This window comes from Cupressus sempervirens, chromosome 4, assembly GCF_028749045.1.
Source record: "Cupressus sempervirens isolate cs-2001-9-10 chromosome 4, ASM2874904v1, whole genome shotgun sequence".
NCBI lineage: Eukaryota > Viridiplantae > Streptophyta > Pinopsida > Cupressales > Cupressaceae > Cupressus > Cupressus sempervirens.
Genome location: NC_143121.1, coordinates 563,955,904 through 563,978,598, shown reverse-complemented (window position 1 = coordinate 563,978,598; position 22,695 = coordinate 563,955,904).

Genomic DNA, 22,695 nt, shown 5'->3' with positions numbered 1-22,695 from the left:
ACATCAACATCGATTTCCTCGTACATTAGGTATCAAATAAATTATATTTTGGCACATGCTTTAAAAAATGTCTATTACTCAAGCCATCAAAATTTCACTCCTATTACTTAAAGAGAACATTAAATTTTCATTCCTATTACTTAAGAGAATGTTGTATGTTGTTGTGTATGTCATAAAAGTTAGTACTTATATCAAAGAGTAAATATTTTAGATGTTACAATATTTTTTATTTATTTAATTTATTCTTTGATTGATCTTTGGTTTCCACAACCCATACTACTTTTTGAGTCATCCTAAGTTGTTTCTAAGTGAAACTCTTTTAGTCTTTTAGATATTTACTTTTGGTTGAATTCCACTTAAAATCTATTTACTTGATGGTGACATTGATCTCATTGCATTCAATTACCATCAAGCTTCAAAGGATATAGCATCGAGGAAAATAGTGCGGTCATTATGGTCAAGCCTAGATTTTGTTTGTAGTATCAATAGTTAGGCTTATAGTTATTTGTTGGTTCAATCTAAGATTTTCAAATGCAATGCTATAGCTGATATCCCACCTAATAAAAATCATTACCTCATGGACCATATATATATAATTTATAAAAATACATTTGCTTTCAATGTTAACAACAATCATACAATTGATTCCACCCAAGAATACAAATCCACATTGATCCCATATTGAATCTCATGTGTCATGCTATCATTATCACATATCATAATCAAATTACATAAACCATTATTACAATACAACACTCATAATCAATTCATTGTCAAAATCTTCTTGATTGACAAAAATATATGAAACCAAGTATATAAACCACCCATTCAAAACTCAAAAATATTTAAAATAAATGAATTAAAAATCTAAAAGAACTCTTTGGTTATAATAGGTTCTCCATCAGAAAAATGCAATAGAACTTTGAAATCAATTATCCAATCAATCTCCAGCATCGTAAGTGCAAGGAAGCCCTCATTTGTCAACAAAAGGGGGAAAACCCATATTACTCAACCAAATTCACTCAAAAACTTTGAAAAATGTTTAAGTCCATTGAATAGACCATTCCCAAATAAACATTCAAAATTATACTAAAGAAAAAACAAGATTTGAAGAGGAATTGGGAGAAATCTACCTCAATGAGCAAATTTCCAAAAATGAGAATAAGTTGCATAATAATCCACAAGGCATTAAAAAATAAGAGGGTAAGAATGACTCGATGAGAAGATTCTGATGAACTAATAACCAAAAAGAAACTCCAAATCCCCCTCAAGATCCAAGTAAATTTTGAATATCCGAGAGATGGATTTTGTAGAAAAATATACAACACTAGTCTCATCACATTATGCAAGGGCAATTGGACATCACCTCATAGTAACTAGATGGGTGGATATAGGAGCATGGTCATTGTCAAGGATATTATAGGCACACTCACACATGTGGAGCTATGTGGAGTTCATTTCTAGTACCCTCCATCACTCAAACATGTAACAATATGTCAAGCATAAAAGATCATATACACACACATACTTGAAGAACACATAGCATCATCAAATAATACACAGAGAAATTTAGGATCATAGTCATTCTATGAATATTACAACAACATCCCTTCTCATATAAAGTCATCATCAATATAATTTATAAAATATCACTGATTAACATTAAATAGAATTAATCATCATCTAAACACTACAATTACAATCTCATCTGACCTATGATATATTATACATCATCGCTGATTATTAAAATGATACAATATGTATCATTAAAATTCTAATTAATATTAATGAGCATATAATAATATATCAAAAAAGGTTAGTAATAAATTAATAATACATGATCAACCAAGACATATTGTATCAAATCCCTAGCACCATATCAAAACTCAACATGATATCATCCACAATGTCATAAGGCCTTAATACAATAGATGCAGGGAATTTGCACCACACATCATTGTAAAGTCATGGAATACATATTTAAGGTTGTCACTAAAACCATGAGCATAGTCTAGTATATCTTTGACAATAGTGTCGTCCTATAAAAAGAAATATAGGTGCATACATCACCAACACATGACAATACATAAGGATAATATGTAGATATCCATATAGTGAACAAATACAAAGTCTATCTTGACTTAAATAATCAACAACTTTCTGTTAGGAACCTGTGTGTTCCTTCTGTTTATTTTGTTAGAGTAGTGTTGTTGGACGCATATGCTTTGTAAGTCGTCCCGTGAGTATATTTTATTATCCCACATGCATAGGTAGTATTACTTTTCTAGATCGTACTCAGTATATAAGAATAGGTTGAGGCCCTTGATGGGTACGGACGAATTTATTGTATTGAGCTTGCTCAAAGGAGGTTACCCCCTCGAAGTGGCCTGCGATCAGTAGATTCATTCTGAGTTCTGCTATCACTTTGTATTCTATTATTTCGAGCATTCTCACGATATTGCTATAAGAAGGTTCATCACATTTGGTATCAGAGCACTCTCTTGGGCTCGCTGGGTGGAAATTACATCAAATTTTTTTTCTGTCGTGGCCTTCAGGTTCCTCTCACTTCTAATATCTCTTGTTATTGCAATAACTCTTTTCAGTTGTTCTGTCTGTGAGTGAATTTTTCTAAGTCGACTGTTTTTTCTGTTTTTTAGTCGTAGCTTCCTTGTTTGCTTTCTGTTTCTGCTCATACTTCCGCAGAACGTCTGCAATATCATTTCGCATACTTCCTTCCTTGGCGACCCAACCCCAAATTTTACATATCAAAGCCCTAAATCTCTCATTTCTCTAATTTTAGGGTTTGCCCTATCTTTTTCACCTCTCATCCAATCGCCACCAAACTGAGCCACAAGATTCAATTCCTCATTTTGCTCCCTTATCCCTCTTGGACTGTTCGCCTCATTTCGCCTCCCTACCCTTGAAACCCTCATTTTTCTGTTTCCCTTGTCCCCAGATAGTCTCCCACCACCCGTCGAAGACCCATTTCCTATCTGAGTTTTACCCAAATCCAAGTTTGCCGTAACTAAAAAAGTTTTTGTTTCTCATCTTCTACCCATTCCAAAAAAAAAAAAAAAAAAAAAAAAAAAAAACCTTGCTTTATGGTTGTTACGCGTACAGGAGCAAAAATCATGGAAGAAGAAATGGCATCCCTCAAAACCAAACTTCAAGATCTGGATGACAAAATTCTGGGTCTTAACTTTCAGCAGTCAGCCATGAGCCGAAACCAGTCAGGAGATACTGGGTCCTCTTCTGGCAATTTCCGTGGACCAAAGCTTGATTTTCCACGCTTCGATGGTTCTGATCCGACTGGATGGATCTATAGGGCAGAGCAGTATTTCAGCTTGCATAATACTTTGGATAACCACAAAGTCCCCCTTGCATCTTTTCATTTGGAACATGAAGCTCTTCAATGGTTCCGTTGGTACATCAAGGCTAATGTAGGCCCAACGTGGAGAGAATTGTGCACCCTCATTTTGGAGCGCTTTGGCCCTAGTTCCTTTGATGATTTCACAGGAGCACTCACTAAACTGCGTCAAACAGGCACTGTAAGAGAATACCAGACAGAGTTTGAAAAATTAGCTAATCACACAGAGGGCTTGTCTGATGAATTCTTCCGTAGTTGTTTTGTCAGTGGTCTGAAGGATGCACTTCGCTCAGAAGTCAAAATGTTTCGACCTACTACAATGATGGAAGCCCTTGGGTTGGCTAAGTTAGCGGAAGACAAGATTAGTGCTCTACAACGCTCCAGATCTAATTTTGTTCCATTCAGAAATACAGGTTCTCACAACCCTCCAGTCATACCAGCTCCCAGAACTACTCCGATCAAGCACTTGTCTGAAACAGAGATGCGAGTCAGGCGAGACAAAGGACTTTGTTATAATTGTGATGAGAAATGGTCTCGGGGCCATAGATGTGTTCAGCAAAAGCTCTATCTCTTGGATGTGGATTCTCCACCGGAACTGGAAGAATATGTAGATGCTCAGGAAACAGTGGATGATGAGGTTGAGCCTCACCAGCCTGAACCTCCTTCACCAGAAGCTCCACCAGAGATATCTGTCCATGCTTTGGCAGGAGTCACTACTCCACAAACCATGCGGGTCCAGGGTTTCTTCAAGAAGATCCCTCTTACTATACTCATTGATTCTGGTAGCACTCATAACTTCATTGATCCACGAATAGCCAAACAGGCTGCTTGCTTTATCCATCCCTGCTCTAGGTTTGAAGTCATGATTGCCAATGGGGGCACTTTACCTTGTAAAGGGAAATGTCGCAATGTGCGTCTCTCTATTGGCGATTATAACATGCGCTCTGACATGTTTGCCTTACCCTTAGGTGGCTGTGATGTGGTTTTGGGTGCCCAATGGTTACGCACTCTTGGCCCCATTCTCTGGGATTTTGCTGAACTTTGGATGCAGTTTTCAGCCGAGGGGCACCAACACACTTTGAAAGGCCTACAACCAGGGTCCCTCAGCATCATCAGTTCACACCGTATGGAAAAACTTCTTAAGAAGAATTCACATGGTGTCATCGCTCAGCTCCATTCCATTCAGATGCAGCCATCAGCAGTCTCTAGCACTCCTGCCGATCTCCAACACATTTTGGACAAGTATTCTGGTGTATTTGCTGAACCTGTGGGATTACCTCCTTCTCGTCCAGAGGACCACCGTATTCAGCTCCTTCCTGGCAGTGTTCCGCCCAACATCAGGCCCTACCGCTACCCATTTCATCAGAAGACCGAAATCGAGATACTTGTCCGTGACTTACTGAAGCAAGGTATTATTCGCCCTAGTACCAGTTCCTTTTCTTCTCCAGTTCTGCTTGTTCGCAAAAAAGATGGGTCATGGCGACTCTGCATTGATTTTCGAGCACTTAATCATCTCACTATAAAGGACAAGTTTCCCATTCCAGTTGTTGATGAACTTCTTGATGAACTTCATGGGGCTCATTTTTTCTCCAAGTTAGATCTTCGTTCTGGGTATCATCAAATTCGAGTTAATGAGGAGGATATACCTAAAACTGCCTTCCGCACACATGATGGTCACTATGAATTTTTAGTCATGCCCTTTGGCCTCACGAATGCTCCTTCAACATTTCAGGCAGTGATGAATAACATATTTCGACCATACCTCCGAAAATTCATTCTGGTCTTCTTTGATGATATCCTCATATATAGAAAAACTTGGGCTGAGCATCTCCATCATCTGGAGCTTGTCTTGCAAATTCTCTCTGATCATCAACTCTGTGCAAAACTATCTAAATGTGTGTTTGGCCAGGAGGAAGTGGAGTATCTCGGGCATATTGTTGCACACCATGGAGTGCGGGTGGATCCTACAAAAATAGATGCCATGAAAACTTGGCCGCATCCTAAAACTCTCAAGAGCCTTCGGGGTTTTTTGGGGTTGACTGGCTACTACCGCAAGTTTGTCAAAAATTACGAGAAAATTGCAGCACCATTGATAGCTCTGTTAAAAAAGGATGCCTTCTCCTGGACCCCTGTTGCTGAGACTGCATTTGAACAACTGAAACAGGCTATGTGCAGTACACCTGTTCTCGCAATGCCAGATTTTTCCAAACCCTTCACTATTGAGAGTGATGCTTGCGGCAATGGATTGGGTGCTGTTCTCCTGCAAGATGACCATCCTATTGCGTTCACTAGCAAAGCCCTCTCTGGTAAGAATCTAGCCCTCTCTACTTATGAAAAAGAAATGATGGCTATTTTGCATGCTGTACAGAAGTGGCGGCCATACCTCTTAGGGAGTCATTTTTGCATCAGAACCGATCACCAAAGTCTGAAATACTTCCTGGAACAACGGGTATCCTCTCCTACACAACAGAAATGGGTCAGCAAACTCATGGGGTATGATTATGAGATCACCTACAAGAAGGGTAAGGAGAATATTGTGGTAGATGCTCTTTCTCGCACATTTGATAATCAAGCTTCCCTTTCCGCTATTTCTATGCCCATTCCCAATTGGTTAGCATCTGTTCAGCAGGGCTATGACAGTGACTCTTCTTTATCTCAAATCATTCACCAGCTAGCCAATAATCCTTCTGCTATACCACATTACTCTTGGGATGGTGCTTCTCTTCGATACAAGGGTCGGCTAGTGCTTCCTCAGAACCCAGCTCTACATCAGGCTATTTTTTATGAACTCCATGCTTCTCCTTCAGCAGGGCACTCAGGCTTCCTCAAAACTTATGAGCGAGCAAGGAGAAACTTCTTTTGGAAAGGGATGAAACAGACGATTCAACAGATGGTGGCTGAATGTGATACTTGCCAACGCCACAAGGGTGAAACGACCCTCCTTCCTGGCTTGCTCGAACCATTGCCCATCCCTACACGGATTTGGACTGATATTGCTATGGATTTCATTGAAGGGCTTCCTAAATCTGGTGGCAAGACAGTGATCTTGGTTGTGGTTGATCGTCTCTCGAAATATAGTCATTTTTGTGCCCTCAGCCACCCCTATACTGCCTCCTCTGTTGCACAAATCTTCATGGACCAGATATTTCGTCTTCATGGACTCCCTTCTTCCATTGTCTCTGATTGTGATGCAACTTTTACCAGTCATTTTTGGACTGAACTGTTTCACAAAACTGGCACCAAACTAAAGATGAGTTCGGGCTATCACCCACAAACTGATGGTCAAACTGAAATTGTCAATAAATGCTTGGAAACTTATCTTCGTTGCTTCACTTCCGAACAGCAACATCAGTGGGCCAAGTGGCTCCCTTTAGCTGAATGGTGGTACAATACCTCTTACCACACTGCCTCTAAAATGACTCCATATGAAGCAGTCTATGGTCAGGCACCTCCAGTGCTCCTTCCCTACACTCCCAACAGCTCACCAGTCCAGGCAGTTGACATAGTTCTCCGCAGCAGGGATCAGATTCTTCGTACCTTACAGGATAATCTTCACATGGCCCGTAATCGGATGAAACAACAAGCAGATCAACACCATTCTGAGCGCTCATTTCAAGTTGGGGATATGGTTTTTCTTCGTCTACAGCCATACAAACAATCCTCCCTAAAGCTGAAAGGGCGTCATAAGCTGGCCCCAAAATTTTATGGGCCTTATAAGGTTCTGCAGAAGATTGGTTCAGTTGCTTATAAACTGGAACTTCCTCCTTCTTCCCGCATTCATCCAGTCTTTCATGTTTCTTGTCTAAAGAAAGTTCTGGGTACCACTGTCAGAGCACAAACTACTCTCCCTGAAATGGATACGGAAGGATCCATTATCCTGGAGCCGGTGGCAATCATTGACCAGCGCACTCGCCAGCTTCGCTCTCGCTCCATCTCTGAGGTCTTGATTCAGTGGCATGGCATGCAACTAGAGGATGCTACCTGGGAACCCCTTCTTCAGATTCAACAACAATTTCCACACCTTAAGCTTTGAGGACAAAGCTTTTTTCTAAGGGAGAGGGGATGTTAGGAACCTGTGTGTTCCTTCTGTTTATTTTGTTAGAGTAGTGTTGTTGGACGCATATGCTTTGTAAGTCGTCCCGTGAGTATATTTTATTATCCCACATGCATAGGTAGTATTACTTTTCTAGATCGTACTCAGTATATAAGAATAGGTTGAGGCCCTTGATGGGTACGGACGAATTTATTGTATTGAGCTTGCTCAAAGGAGGTTACCCCCTCGAAGTGGCCTGCGATCAGTAGATTCATTCTGAGTTCTGCTATCACTTTGTATTCTGTTATTTCGAGCATTCTCACGATATTGCTATAAGAAGGTTCATCACACTTTCTAATGCAACCACATAATTTAAGTCATACAAAAATGCATCATCTAATCATGGACCAACATGGTCAAACAAATAATAACTACCCAACATACTATGAGCTCACAAAATTACATAAGATAATAGTGTAGTAACTAAAATCACATTAGGGCATACTGAGAACCACATCTAGAAGGACAAAAGGTAGAAAGAAAATAAGAGGGGCACTATATTTTTGGGAAATGTCAAAAATGGATCAAATTCTAAGCCACATGAAATCTAATCTTTAATTTTGTCGCAAGACATGCATGAATATAGCTATTAAGTTTGAAATGATAGATATTCTGCATTTGCCACAATGGATACAAAAGTATGTTAAATATGGGCTATGATATAGTACCAATTTGATGTCTATAAATTTATGGATACCAATTTTTTGATTTTATAATAAATTTTAAATATATTAATGTTTTGATTAAGTAAGAAGAAGTTTTAAAAGACCCAAAACCTTTTACAAATTAACAAACAACAAGAGCTAAGAAGCCAAGAGGAACTGTGCATCAACACCAAAAAATAGAACTAACTAAGACAAGAAGCCTTAATACAATCAATAGGAAAAGACAACAAAAAGATAGCAAAAAGACAACACTAGGATAGCTACAGGGTCTTCAATAAATCAACAGCTTGATCTGCAAGGATATTCATGTTAAGCACAAAGGCCTTTAGAAATGGGTCACGATCCTTTTTCAAGTCCTTTAAACCTTGAATTCTCCCTTGTTCCAGTTTGTCAAGTAGAGTGTTAATGTTATCTACCATAGTCTTTAAGATGGAGCAACTCTGGTCAGCAAGTTTCTTGACCACCTTCTTGGTGTTGACAACTATGTTATCCATGTTATCCATGCTTTTCTACAAATCCTTCATTAGATTTTTGACCTCTTTTGCATTACCAATCACATCAGAAAGTATATCAAGATGCTAATAGAGTGTTCTCTCACCTCTAGTGGTCCTGCTAAGCTAATCAAACTCCATCCCAATATCCTGCATCTGCTCCATCATTCTACTAATATCCCTTTTCATCAGACCTAGGTTACCAATGATACCCTTCAAATACCCATGTTCATCATATTCCTTGTTTTTAACCAAGTAATCCTCACCCCTTTCCATATTATCCTTTTTAGCATCCACCTCCTTAAGACCTTTGTCAACAACCTTCGCTTCTGAAAGCACATTCTTACCTTTCTGCTCCATCCTCTTAATCAAAGGTTCATCATTTGAGGGAATATTTAAAACCCTATCAGTATTCTTCCCCTTGGTTCTAGTAGTAGTACTAGAATTGCCTTTGGTTTTCTTCCCTATAGCCTCATCCTGCTCCTCCTCAGATTCCATGTCCATCTCAAAATCCACCTCCTTAGTCTTCCTTTTCTTAGTAGATGAGCTCCTAGGTGCTAGATTTTTCCTCTTCTTATCCTCCATCTCATCTTCTTCCTTCTCCACATCCTCATCATATCCCTCATCATGATCACTCCCCTCAATATCAAACTCCAAGGTTTTTTTACTAGAATGAGGTATGTCCACTTTTTTTAGCTTTAAGAAGATTCATGACCTAAACCATCAAGCCCTCATGGCAAGCATGATCTCCCTCAGGGTAATTCTATATAGCTAAAATGGTGTTACCCAGTGACTGCCTTAGGTAGAAGGGGAGATTAAGTCTAACCCTATGCCTAAAATTGTTAAATAACACAAAGTGATGCCCAAAAATCTTGGTAAAATGACCATCTAGGGTTAGGTATTCAATCGCTATGAACATAACAAACCTCCAAGGATGAGCAATGGAGCTAGGGCTAAAATAGGAATTGACAATTTTGACCAACCTATTTTGCTCCTTAGTCATATCCACAAAATCTTCAACAACATGATCAAACAACTTCCTATCCCTATAGAAGTTGATGCCCTATGTATCAAGACCAATAGCTTTAGCAATAATGTCCTTTGTGATCTCCATTCTCTGATTTCCAACCAAAATACTTACATCCTTCCAAATCTTAATAAATTAGCGAGTAATGGAAGGATTTCTACCCTTTAACTTCTCCATGAAACCTCTAAATTGACCCCTTTCCAATATATCCCAAATATCAGTCTTTTGCTTCCATTCCTTGCAGCTTGCTAGCTCAACCCTCTTTCTCTTACCTCCCATTTTCCTCAAATTGCAGCAAATTCTCATAGTCGTAATAGAAATAGACAATATAGAAAACTTGGTGTTGATATAGCAACAAAGTTTTTTCTTATGCATAAAGACCTACAATCCGTGTGGCAATGAATGAGTTGTCTCTTCAAAACTAATCATAGCCCAAAACTCCCCATTCCTGCCCAAATCATAATTATTCCTAAATGTCATGTTCAACATTATTAAAGGTAATTTTCCAATTTCTAACCTTGTCGTACTCTATCAAGGATAGCTCACTAGTAGGGATGTTGTCACCATGATTCTAAATCATCTTTGCATGACTTTTGCATGTGACGTTCATAGTCCAGTTAACAACATGGTTTGTTTATCTATAGTTATGAGTAATAACACATTCCCCAAAGGAATTAATCAAATTAATAGCCTTGCAAATAATATTATGGATGGTCCAAGAGTGATTTTATTAACACAATTAATAATATTAAGGGAATCCCCCTTAAGATATTAATGTTGAAGACATAAGTTTTCAAAAAATTTGATGATGCTAAATGGATCAGTAATGAATATCATCAAAATTTATTTGAAATTTTGAAACAATCTTTGATATCTCCTATTACTCTTGTGGTTACATTCACTCCCTTGATTTTAATCAATCTTACATCTCAAAATTTATTTTGAATAAAGTTAATAATTTTGAATGTAGCATAGTGCTTGATAGGTTTAACTAATGACTCAAAATATTTGAAGATAATTATCTACCATATTTGATAACATAATGTGGTAAGGTCAAATTGACTAGAACTCGCATTACTAAGAGGTGTAACTCTTGCATCAATAGGACATATTAATATGTAATATAAAATAATCTTCATTTTTCACTAATGATGAACATTAGGTCAAAATTATAACTTCAAGTTACTGAGAATTAAGGGACAATAATGATGAGTAGCTAATGAATACATAGCAATCAATGCAAATAGGAGTAAATAGATACTAAAAGTAATCTAGCAATGAACCAAGCTTAAGATAAGTGTACGTGACATACATCGCCACAGAATTACTATCCAAGTGGATACACAACTAAATGAGCTATATAGTCGACTTGTTATTAAGTATAGTATAGCACTCTCTAATAAACATTTAATTTTGGCATAAATTGACATATTTAATTCCCATAACTCGTTCTATAATTTTAGACATTCTTAAAATTATAGTCATATATATGTATAATTTTCTTTGTAATAGTATCTAAAAATTCATAGTATTTTCCTTAATATCCATTGAATTGTGCTAATATTCTGAGATAACTCAAGAGAATGTTAGAATGAAAGATTCTAATGATGTCTACAAGAAATAACAAGCTATGATGTTGAAAGTGAAAATATTCTTAATTCATCTAGAATGTTCTTTTTCACAATTGACTTACTATTATTAATTTTGAGAAAGAAATTGATGATATGATTAATCATTTTTAAACATTAGAACCAAACTTGATCACCAATAATAATAATCATTTAAAAAAATTACCATAGAATGGCTAAGTACTGCCTTATAATTATAGAGTAATAATACAAATAAAATAAAATAAATAACTTTTTCAATTTATAAATTTTTTAAAATGAATAAATTTTCTAATTTTAATATAATATATTTTTAAAATGAAGTATATAATTTATATCTTAATATAGTTGTGGTAATAGAAATATTTGTTTGGTTATGATTATTTAAATAATTATTGTTTGTAATTATGAATTTTAATTGTTATTTTTACATTATATTTTTGTTATGTCTTAATCTTAATTTTATTTTTAAAATTTAAAATTTAAATTTATATGATCAATATGTGTGTGTGTGTGTGTAAAATCATTTATATCATGTTATAATATTATTTATAATATTATATTTTAAATAATATTTGTACAATTTAACAAGAGACTCAATGCATCAAAGTTCCTGCCAAAAATTGGAGAAGAAGGAAAATAGATATTTATAGATAGAAAGGAAGGATAGGAAGGGAGAGCTAAAAAAGAGAACGATATGTTATTACAAGGACAAGTAAATGTAGAATGATAGAGAGAGTTCAAGAAAATTTTTAAAATTTTAATAATTATATTATTTTGAGAAATATATAAATAACAATAGAAATTATATTATATGAATGAATACTCATTTCTCCTAATTCAATTATAAGTTGAAATATTTAATTTAAAAAAATAAATTGTTGATTACTTAATTCAAACTACCAAAATATCTAGTAAGTTTGAGAGGTAGTATTAGTTTTACAAGTTCTAAAGTGGTACGAAAATAAAAAAGAGCAAGATTGTAAAATAGTAGCTAGTAAAACATAGTGTAAACTTAAACAAATAGTATTTTACAATTGGCAAAAATAAATATCAATACAAAACTAATAAATATATTTAAAATAAGAAATATAAAACATTAAATTCTATATTTGAACTTGGCAATAAAAATAGATTGTGATAATTAATATTGATTAGAAATTCATTTTTTAGGTGGAAGATAAAAATGATTTTTTTTCCAAAAATCTAATGAACTTGTCACAAATATGAAAAGATAAAGTTGTAATTAATGCATTCATTAATGATGATACGGTAGTTAGAAAATATTTGTAATTTTGTTGAAGAAAATTGGATTTTCTCCCTACCAAAAAAAGTATGGTCCAATAGAATGAATGAAAAATGTAATTTATAAAATAATGAAAAATTAGAAAAAGATATAAACATTTGAAATTTCTTTTAATCTTTTAAATTATATGAATTGATTGGTCAATTGAATTGAATGAAAGCAATAATATCCTACCTTTGAAAAAAACTAATAATCTACACTTCAATTTCCTATACTAACATATAAAATCACTTAAGAAAATAACATACTTCAATTTCTTATGCTAACATATAAAATCACTTAAGAAAATAACATTTTGATAAAATGAATTGGCATATATGACTCAAATTCATTGAACCAATCAAAACTATAAAATATTGGCTCCAAACTCTTTGCATCCATTGCATTTGCATGGAGAAAGACCTTCGCAAAAAGTAAGCGGACGCTTATGTGGAGGAGTATAGTTGGAGATAATCTTTGGATAGGCTTCCATCAAGCTAATCCTCAAAGTTTCCCCTAAATTTTATAGATATATAATTATCATACACATTGGTGTATGAGTTGGCTTCATATGAGCATCTAGTAATTATAGAGTTGAAGTGGATAATTGTTCAGATTCGCGAACCATGGTGGATGCTACATTGAAAGTTCTTTGTCTTCAATATTAAACTCGCATATCGATGTGAACCAGAACTATTTTAGTTTGATATAAGATATTGCCGTCCTCTTCTCTGTGCCAAGCAGCAGACAAATCATATCAACATCAAAAAAATAATGTAAGTCATTTACTAACCTTAATATTCCTAATTCTCATGAATACTTTGATGGGTTTTGATGGGTAATCTTATTGGAATCAATATTTTATGGAGAAAAAATTTGCTATGTATTATAACATTCTAAGCCTGAAGCTCAAAATTGTGAAGTCCAGAACTGCTAAAAATAGAATCGTTTCTTCAAAGCCTTTCTTACAATAAATACAAAACTTTCTTAACAAAATTCACAGAGATCGCAAAGACCCCAAATGGTCAGATCAGCTAAATTCCTGGTTAAAACTCCCCGGTCATCTACATTTGAATGAGCAGCCACATGACCCGTCTTCCTCACTCGTTTGACTGGTAACGAGTCCAATTCATTCAAAACTGTAGAGATGCCTTGCAGGAGCCTATCAGCGAAGCTTCTGTTGTAATAATCTCGTATGACCACTCACAGAAGGCTTACGTACTGAGCATTAATAATAGCATCTTCTATTTCAAATATAAAATAGTTTTTAAACTTTCTTTTGATTGAAGTAACGTCTTTCTATTCAGTTATTTGAAAAACGTAGGATTAGGCAATGTTCATTTGAGTCAGCTAAGTCATTTTGCCATCGAACTAGTTTTTGTCCTAGTCACTTGGAACTTTTCGTGTACTTTGTCTACATTCCAGCCATTGTGAATCTGAGGGTGGTTGTAATGAGTCCTTCAAGCTAGTCTTTTGTATTTTTTGAGATCATTAATCTATTCCTTTGCAATTGGGTTTTTGTCAGTTGGTTCTTTCAAACGTAAATTACTGATTAAATGAACCATATGTTTCTTACCTCTTAGCCAAGACGAATGAGTTGGTAGTACTGAGCAATGACCTGACTTGCACCTGCATTAAATTGGGCTAAAACTAGACCCTCCCCTGAAGAATCAATCTATCAATATTCTGTATTTGCTCTTTTCATTTAAGGTGAAATGCAATGAGCTTCTCGTTAGTTTTATAAACATTGGAGATCACGCTGAATCAATAGAAACCCAGTTAATGTTACTTTGTCACAATGTTAGGGTTGTCATAAGGCTTCCCTTGAGCTTTTCTCTTGTTCTGCCACTTGCATTTGAATGCAAGGCCAGCGAGCATAATACCCTTTGAAGATCCCATGGTCCCAACGCCAACAGCTTCCTCTTTTTCAGAAATAGGTACATTGAACATTCCAGCTATGATATTCACACACTGGTTCTGAAATACCCAATTTAACAAGTACAAATTAAATACCATCTCATGTCTAAATGAATTCTATACTGCTACAGCCAATCTAACGATTTTACCCCTGATTTCTACATAAAATACATACAATAAAATAGTGCATTTTTTTTTCTAAAAATAAGACAAAGCTTAAAGAGATCTTTCAAATTTCAAATTTCAAATAAATTTCTACAAACAAATGATGAAACTATTTTCATCAGAACTCAATTTGTAGATGTTAATTGACAATCAAGAAAAATGTTTCCTTGCTGAATTTATAAAAAAAAATTTTTCCTGAAGCTCAGTGGTGACAGGGTACTCATCCATGTCAACAAAATTCACAGAGATTGCAAAGACCCCAAATGGTCAGATTAGGTAAATGTTTCATATGTTGTGTAGTACCATTTATTGTTAAGTGGAAACAATTGAGCTATAATGTTTTGTTTTATGTATTTCCAGAGCTTGGACTTTACATCAATATTTAATCTTCTTTTTCCACAAAACAGTCCCGGTCGACCTCCAGAAATCTAACTTTTACTGCTACTCCTGAGCATGATGCCCACTAAAGCAGAATCAGTGTCCAAATGTTTAACCCATTATAAACGTACTTTATAAATGGACTTTCATACAATGAATTTTAAATTTACAAATTCAAACATTCAATAAACCATGTCAAGGAATATAATTAATTTGGAGCTATGAAAAATTACCTTATCAAAAATAAAAAAAGCAGAGGCTATTAAAAAAAAGTCGTGATTTTCTTTCAATTTCATTCCTCTGCAACCAAAACAAGATGTTCGCATGAAAATCTAGTGTCTATCATAGAAATCCCCTGTTCATTGATTCCACAACTGTTATTAACATAGCCATGATATTCGATCTGAAACTTGATCTGAAACGTGGAAGAAACTTGAGGGTCAAAAACTAAATGGTATGAAGACTATTTTTGTAATTTTCTTTCAATTTTACACAACTGTAACCAAAACAAGATGGTTATCTCTTGTTAATCCCCTGTACATCAATTCTGCCACTATTTATGAATATAATCAGTGACTAGTCAGCAATTTTAATCTCAAAATGTCACAGAAAAACCCTTGCACCATCAATAAAAAATATTTAGAAACTTTGGCACTAATATACGTCAACTGGTGCAATTAATGTTATTCTTCCAAAAGACTCCGGAACTTCCATTATTTCTCCTTTCATTCCCCTTCCTTCAAGTTAATTATTTAGTTTTATAAATGATAAATATAATTCAATTTCTCTTATATTGATAAATAATTAAAAATATTTTAAAATTAAAATTATACAAGTAATAATAATCTTACCAAACTATTATGCTAATAAAATCATTTGTAAAATATAGCGGTAACATATACAAGCTTCAAGTAGTCAATAACTTTTCCACTCGTTCCATGTCTATTCCTTCTTCTCTTCACCATTGAAGCAATTTTTTATTTTATTTTTGCCAAATATTTGAAAATGACCATGAAAATTTTCAATTACAGCGAATGCAAATACTTACCTCATTCTCTTTGTTTTCATTGAAAACTATATAAAATGAGATATGAGAAACCATACTTCAATATTTTAAATTCCATTCATGTTTACCTTTACTGTTCTAACTAGTGTGTTCTCTTTGCAGTCCACATATCAAGTCAAACAGCATAGAACGAGCACGTCCAAACAATCAGCGGACAACAAAACAAGGTAACTCTCATAACAAACATTTCATTTCATTAAATTGTCTTGCCTTGGCAAAAAACATTTCTGACTAATAATATAGTAATTATATCTCTCTTATGCTATAATAGACAATAATGGAACCACTGTCAAAAATTAGGAGAAAAGAAGTATAAACTATAGAACTTGAAGACTACAGTAGCCAAAGACAAAGTACAATTTCGAACATTGAATACTCACTAATCAAAGAAGGCCTTCAAAGAATAAAAGCATTTTCATATAACATTGGCGACTGCCTTTTTGACTCGTTTGAACTTCTACTTTGTAAGCAGTATACATCAAGTCAACTATGTAATGGCATTATTGATTACTTCCTCGCCTGTCTAGATAACCATGACACAGAAGCAATACACTCGTTCAACACTAAACTAAATCCTGATCATTTATATGAATTGCACAAGGTGAGCAATCGTGAAACATATTTTAGGAGAATGCGACTGTTTGCTACACCATTAGGCCAAAATGAAATAGGGCTTTGGGGAGATATATTTGGTATCCATTGGTTATCTAAGTGGCTAAATATAGAAATATGTGTTTGGTCAATGTAATCGGGAAAAAAAATTTGAACTTCAATGAAAACTCGCATAAAAAATCCTACTCAATACTCTATCATGATGCAAATCCGCTTTGTGGTCATTTCGAACCACTTGTAGAAAGTAACATGGACTACATACAAACACAACGAAAAACATATACAAATCATGGAAACATAGTAAATGTGAACATGGTAGAACTGATAGAAAACCCAAAACAAAAAAAAAACAAAAAATCAAGAAAAATCACTACGTCATGTAAAAAAATTCATTAGAACTAGAATAAATTATCAACCACTACAACAAAAAATATGCAGCAACAAATCTTAAAAAAAGGTTGTAAGAAATGAATGCGAACATTTATTGCTAGGAGAAGCTCACACACAAACAAACATGAATAGCAGTCAAAACAACTCAAAAAATAAGACACCAACTAGGAAAAGGAAGAAAATAATACTACCAATAGAAGTCTACAAAAAAGAAATTGAAGACACGCCAAAGCATGTATGCACAATATGCCACCTATTATGCTTCAAGAAAGACATTAGAATTCTAAAAAATGAACAAAAAGAAATCTATTACAAACTCGTCAATTCTACCGAACAAACATTAACGGATAATTTGATTTGTCGTTCATGTAATGCTTCATTGAAACAATCAACAATTCCAAAGTATGCTATCCCACACAGGATACGAACTAACAAACCACTGCACTATGTGCAAATGCTCACACAATTGGAGGAGCGACTTGTTTAATTGCGAATTGCATTTGCTCAAATTTGGGAGCTAGGATATAAAAGATCCCAAATGGGACTAACGGGTTCAATTATTAATGTTCTTGTTGACACACACATTATACAAAAAGCATTACCGTCATCGATTTCTAACACAACAACAATTGCAGTAGCCCTCAAAAGACGATTAGAATACAAGAATGCATTTCAAAAGGGCATGGTGCGACCAAATGTCATCATTCATGCTTTGAACCAATTGATAAGAACTAAATTGTACAGAATGCAAAAAGTTAAGCTAAACAAAAATTGGAAACAAACAATAGAAATGAAAATACAAACTCCACAAAATTATGAATATAATGCAACTGACAATGACTCAGATACTGAAACTGACCAAGAAGAGGCATCTGAAACTTTGATCCATGGATTCACTGAATCAAACAGTATACATAAAATGCAAGATAAAGTAATTGAAATTGTACCAGCACAAGACTACTACCCAATTGGAATATTCAAGGACAAATATGCTGAGGAAATGAACTACCCAACACTCTACTTTGGCAATCCACGTGACGATGACATTGTTAGAAAATTTAGCTACCAAAAAATAGCCTAGTGGGAATTGTTACACTCCAATAGGCATTTTGCATACCACACAACAAACCTATTCTTCAAAAAAATCAAAATACTCGTACACCAAGTGTTGTCCACAATGTCGGTTAGAATACAAAAAGGACAGTTGAAAGGGAGAAAATTATTAGCAAAAGATGTTAAACATAAACCAAATCTCGAAAAAAATTTAAAATCAGATATTGGCTATGTTGATTTCAAAAGAATTAGAATAGCCCCAGACTATATTCAACAACTTAAAAAAAATGTATTTGCAATGATACGCCAACTAGGACCCCCCACTTTCTTCCTCACTTTTAGCAGTGCGAAACAAAATTGGGATTCCCTGATAACCACACTTGATGACCTACACAAAACCTACTATTCAACAACTGTATCAGGAAGAATGCAGAACAATCATCATACTAATAAAAAAGGATCCAATTACATGTGCATGATACTACAGACATAATAAATTCTCTTAAAAAGCTAATATTTGCAGATAGCTCTTTCTTCGGAAATATATTGGACTACTTTTCAGTCACTGAATTCCAAAACCAAGGAAATGAACATGACTACATGCTTATATGGGTAAAGAATGCACCCATCTACGGCAAAGACAATAATAGCACCATTGTCCAATTTGTAGATACTTATATAACATGTCAAACTGCACAACTAGAACCTCATTTAGCCATGCTTCACAAACATCATCATGCCAAACAATGTCGAAGATCAAAAAAACAAAAATGTAGATACAATTTCCCTCTTCCACCAATTTGAGCAACAACAATACTTGAACCATTACTAGAAAATATGAAAATTACAAGATCCATTGCAAATGATATCCTCCAAAATTTACAGAAAGCAAACTACAATGCTTCATTCACATTCGATGACTTCTTAATGGAACATGAAATCACTGAAACTAACTATATCATTGCTTTAAGGTCAACAATTCATAGACCAACTCTTTTCTTCCAAAGAAATCCTTCAGACATCTGGAACAACCAGTTTGCAAGAAAAATACCCGAATTGTGGAAAGCCAATACAGATGCACAATTTGTGCTCAATGTGTACGTGGCAGCAATGTATTGTAGCTCATACATGGCTAAGGTTGACAACTCAATGACAAATGCATTTAAAAAAATCCGAAAAGACCACAAACACGAAAATATAGATGCATCAAAAATGATTAGCAAACTCGGCAATGCTCTATTAAACTTACAACAAATGTCATCTCAACAGGCCGCTCACCTTGTTCTGTCGCTCCCACTAAATCAGAGCTCAAGAAAATGTATCTTTATTGACACAAGAACGGATAGCGAACACACTTTAATATTGAAACCCATTAAACAATTAAATGAAGAGGAAGATGATTCTGAAAATGTAATGTGCAAATCACTCATACAATACTACTTAAAACGCCTAGAAAACATAACCAACATATGCCTCGCTGAATTCGCTTCAAAATACAACAAAAATGGTTCCTCTCTAGATCCAAAATCCAAAGCATGTGTAATCCGCTTTATTAATTTCAGCAAACATACGGACTTAGAGAATCATTGTAGAGAACAACTATTACTGTATGTACCATTCAGAATACACGAAGACACATTAAAACAAAACTTCCAATCCGGGCATGAAACATATTTACACAATGAACATATAATTCACAAAAATTGTGTAAACTTTACTTACAACACAAATTCTATATGGGGGGACATTGACAAGGCTACAGATGACCTTGACAATGACAATGAAAATAATGAAACACATGTCCCAAAAAAAAAAAAATTGAACATGAGGAATATGACATACAATCAGATATCCCAAATACTTTCCATAGGAATCTCGATAATGTGGCTCCAAAAAAGTTTCAAACAACGCAAGCTCCACAATTGATGAACAACAATGACTATTATAAATTGAGACAACTCTTAAATAAAGAACAACAAGCCATCATTAAAGACATCACAATGAAAAAATTAAAGGACCACACAACTCCACTACATTTGTTCCTAACTGGTGGAGCAGGTACTGGAAAGACATTTATTGCTTAGCCATTTACCAAGCTCTCCTACGTGTCTACAGTGATCACCTAGACAATGATCCAGATAAACCAAAAGGGCTAATAACAACATTTACCGGTAAAGCTGCATACAACATAGGTGGAATTACACTACACTCTTCATTTCATACACCTTTTAATAAAACAAAATTCATACCATTAAATACAGACACACTAGAAACAATGTCAAAGACCTATAATCAACTACGCGTACTCCTTATAGATGAAATATCACTAGTTGGTTCAACATTCTTGCACTACATTGATAAATGATTACAAGACATAATGCAAACACCAATTGCATACTTTGGGAATCTAGATACAATCTTATGTGGTGATTTATATCAAGCACTGCCTGTTCTTGATAGTATTGTGTTCGAGAACAAACCAAATGCAACAGAGCTAATGCCTTATAATTTTTGGAAAGAAAATGTCAAATGCTATTCACTGAACACAATAATGCGCCAAACCAATTAGAAATTCATCTCAACATTGAATAGAATAAGAATAGGTCAGCAAACAAATGCTGACTTACAATATCTCAATTACAACTGCCTATGACCACCACCAATGGAACCAACATTCCCTTATCTATTTCACACCACAAAGGATGTTGATACACATAACAAAAATATGTTGTCCAAACTTGATGGTGAAGTTATAATATTAGACGCAGTTGATGAAAAAGACAAAGGCACTCTTGGACTACGATTATACAACACAACAACAATGCTACCAAGTCAAATAATCCTCAAACCTAACATCCTTGTAGGGAACTATAATACACAAGATGGACTTGTCAATGGATCAGATGGAATATTTAGAGCATACACAAAAGAACCAAATGTTGATATAGTTTGGATATAATTTCATGATCCAAAAATTGGCATCCAACAGAAGAATAGACTAGCCCAATACTACAATGAAATTACAGACAAAAAATGGGTTTCCATACTAGGAATAAGTAGGCCTCACCCCAAAATTTTCTCAACTGCAAACACAACAATTAGGAAACAATTCCCAATACAAGTAGCATGTGCACGAACAATACATCGCTCTCAAGGCCTCACAATGCAAGGATTGGCATTTGATCCTTTAGGATTTACACAACATGGTCTAACATACACAACACTATCTCGAACAAGAACAATTGAATCATTGTATCTATTGAAGCCTTTGCAACCAAAACACTTCAAAGTGAAATCAAAAATATGTGCTAAAATGTCTCGTCTTGAAACACAAGCACAATGGCAATTTGAAAACCAAACTAACTGCCTCATATCTAGAAGACACTTACTATTGTGTACTTTAAACACTCGAAGTTTCAAATCACACACAAATGACATCATCAATGACCATGACTTAATGGCAATAGATATCTTGTGCTTTCAAGAAACCCAACTTATACCCTATCTAGAAAGCAAGATTCCCCTTCACCAGTATAACACCTATGCAATGTACCATATACATGGTATAATGACATTAGCTAAAAAATACTTACCAGTCACCACAATATTGCAACATAAGACAACAAATACAGAAGCCATAACAATAATAGTACAACAAATTTTCAACAACATTACCGTCTCAAACATATATTCAAGACCAAAAACTTCAGCATAAGAGATCTTAACCATTATTACTAAAATACAGACAGATATCGAAAGAACAAATACTCATCTTATTCTAGGGGATTTTAATATTGACATGTCCAACAACAATAACACACAAAAATTCATCAAAAAATATATGTTAGAACACAACATGCATTTCATGATGGAACAAAACCATTCTGCAGACAAATCATTGATAAACCATGTCTGGATAAACACACCTCATACAATATGTTCCATTTACAAAACACATGCATACTGGTCTGACCATCTTGCAATTTTTGTGCACCTTCATGATACCAATGACAACAATGATAACAAAACATATTGACATAGAAACTTACTGAGATTTATCCAGCAACACTGAATCCACCAAAGCAACCAGCAAATGAACAAGACCCAAAGCAAGAACAAATTAGTAAAAGGTAGTTCAAATAAACACTTCATTGCTTTTCACATCCATATAGTGCCATTGACATATTTGCTACAGGTTATTGGAATGTTAACTGTGACAAATGCATATTCCACTCCATTTTAACATATCCTTCTCTGTGGCTACAAGCTCTATGGGAAATTCAATTGACGAAAACAAAAACATGAGCTCTCACATTTTCCTACTTTTGACCATGTCAAAAATAGTTTCTCCAAGCTCCATTAATTCAAAAATACTCGAAACAAATTACTCTTGCATTACAATGTTGCATAAACAACTACTATTTTTTGAACTCATTTTTGAAAAGGCAAATCGAGCTACACTTACTGTTAATGTTAATTATACTATATCTATGTATTGCTATGTTCCATATCTACATAATGTTAAAACATAAATCTGCATCGTTTACAATGTTCTGCATCCGAATCATGCAATCTACTT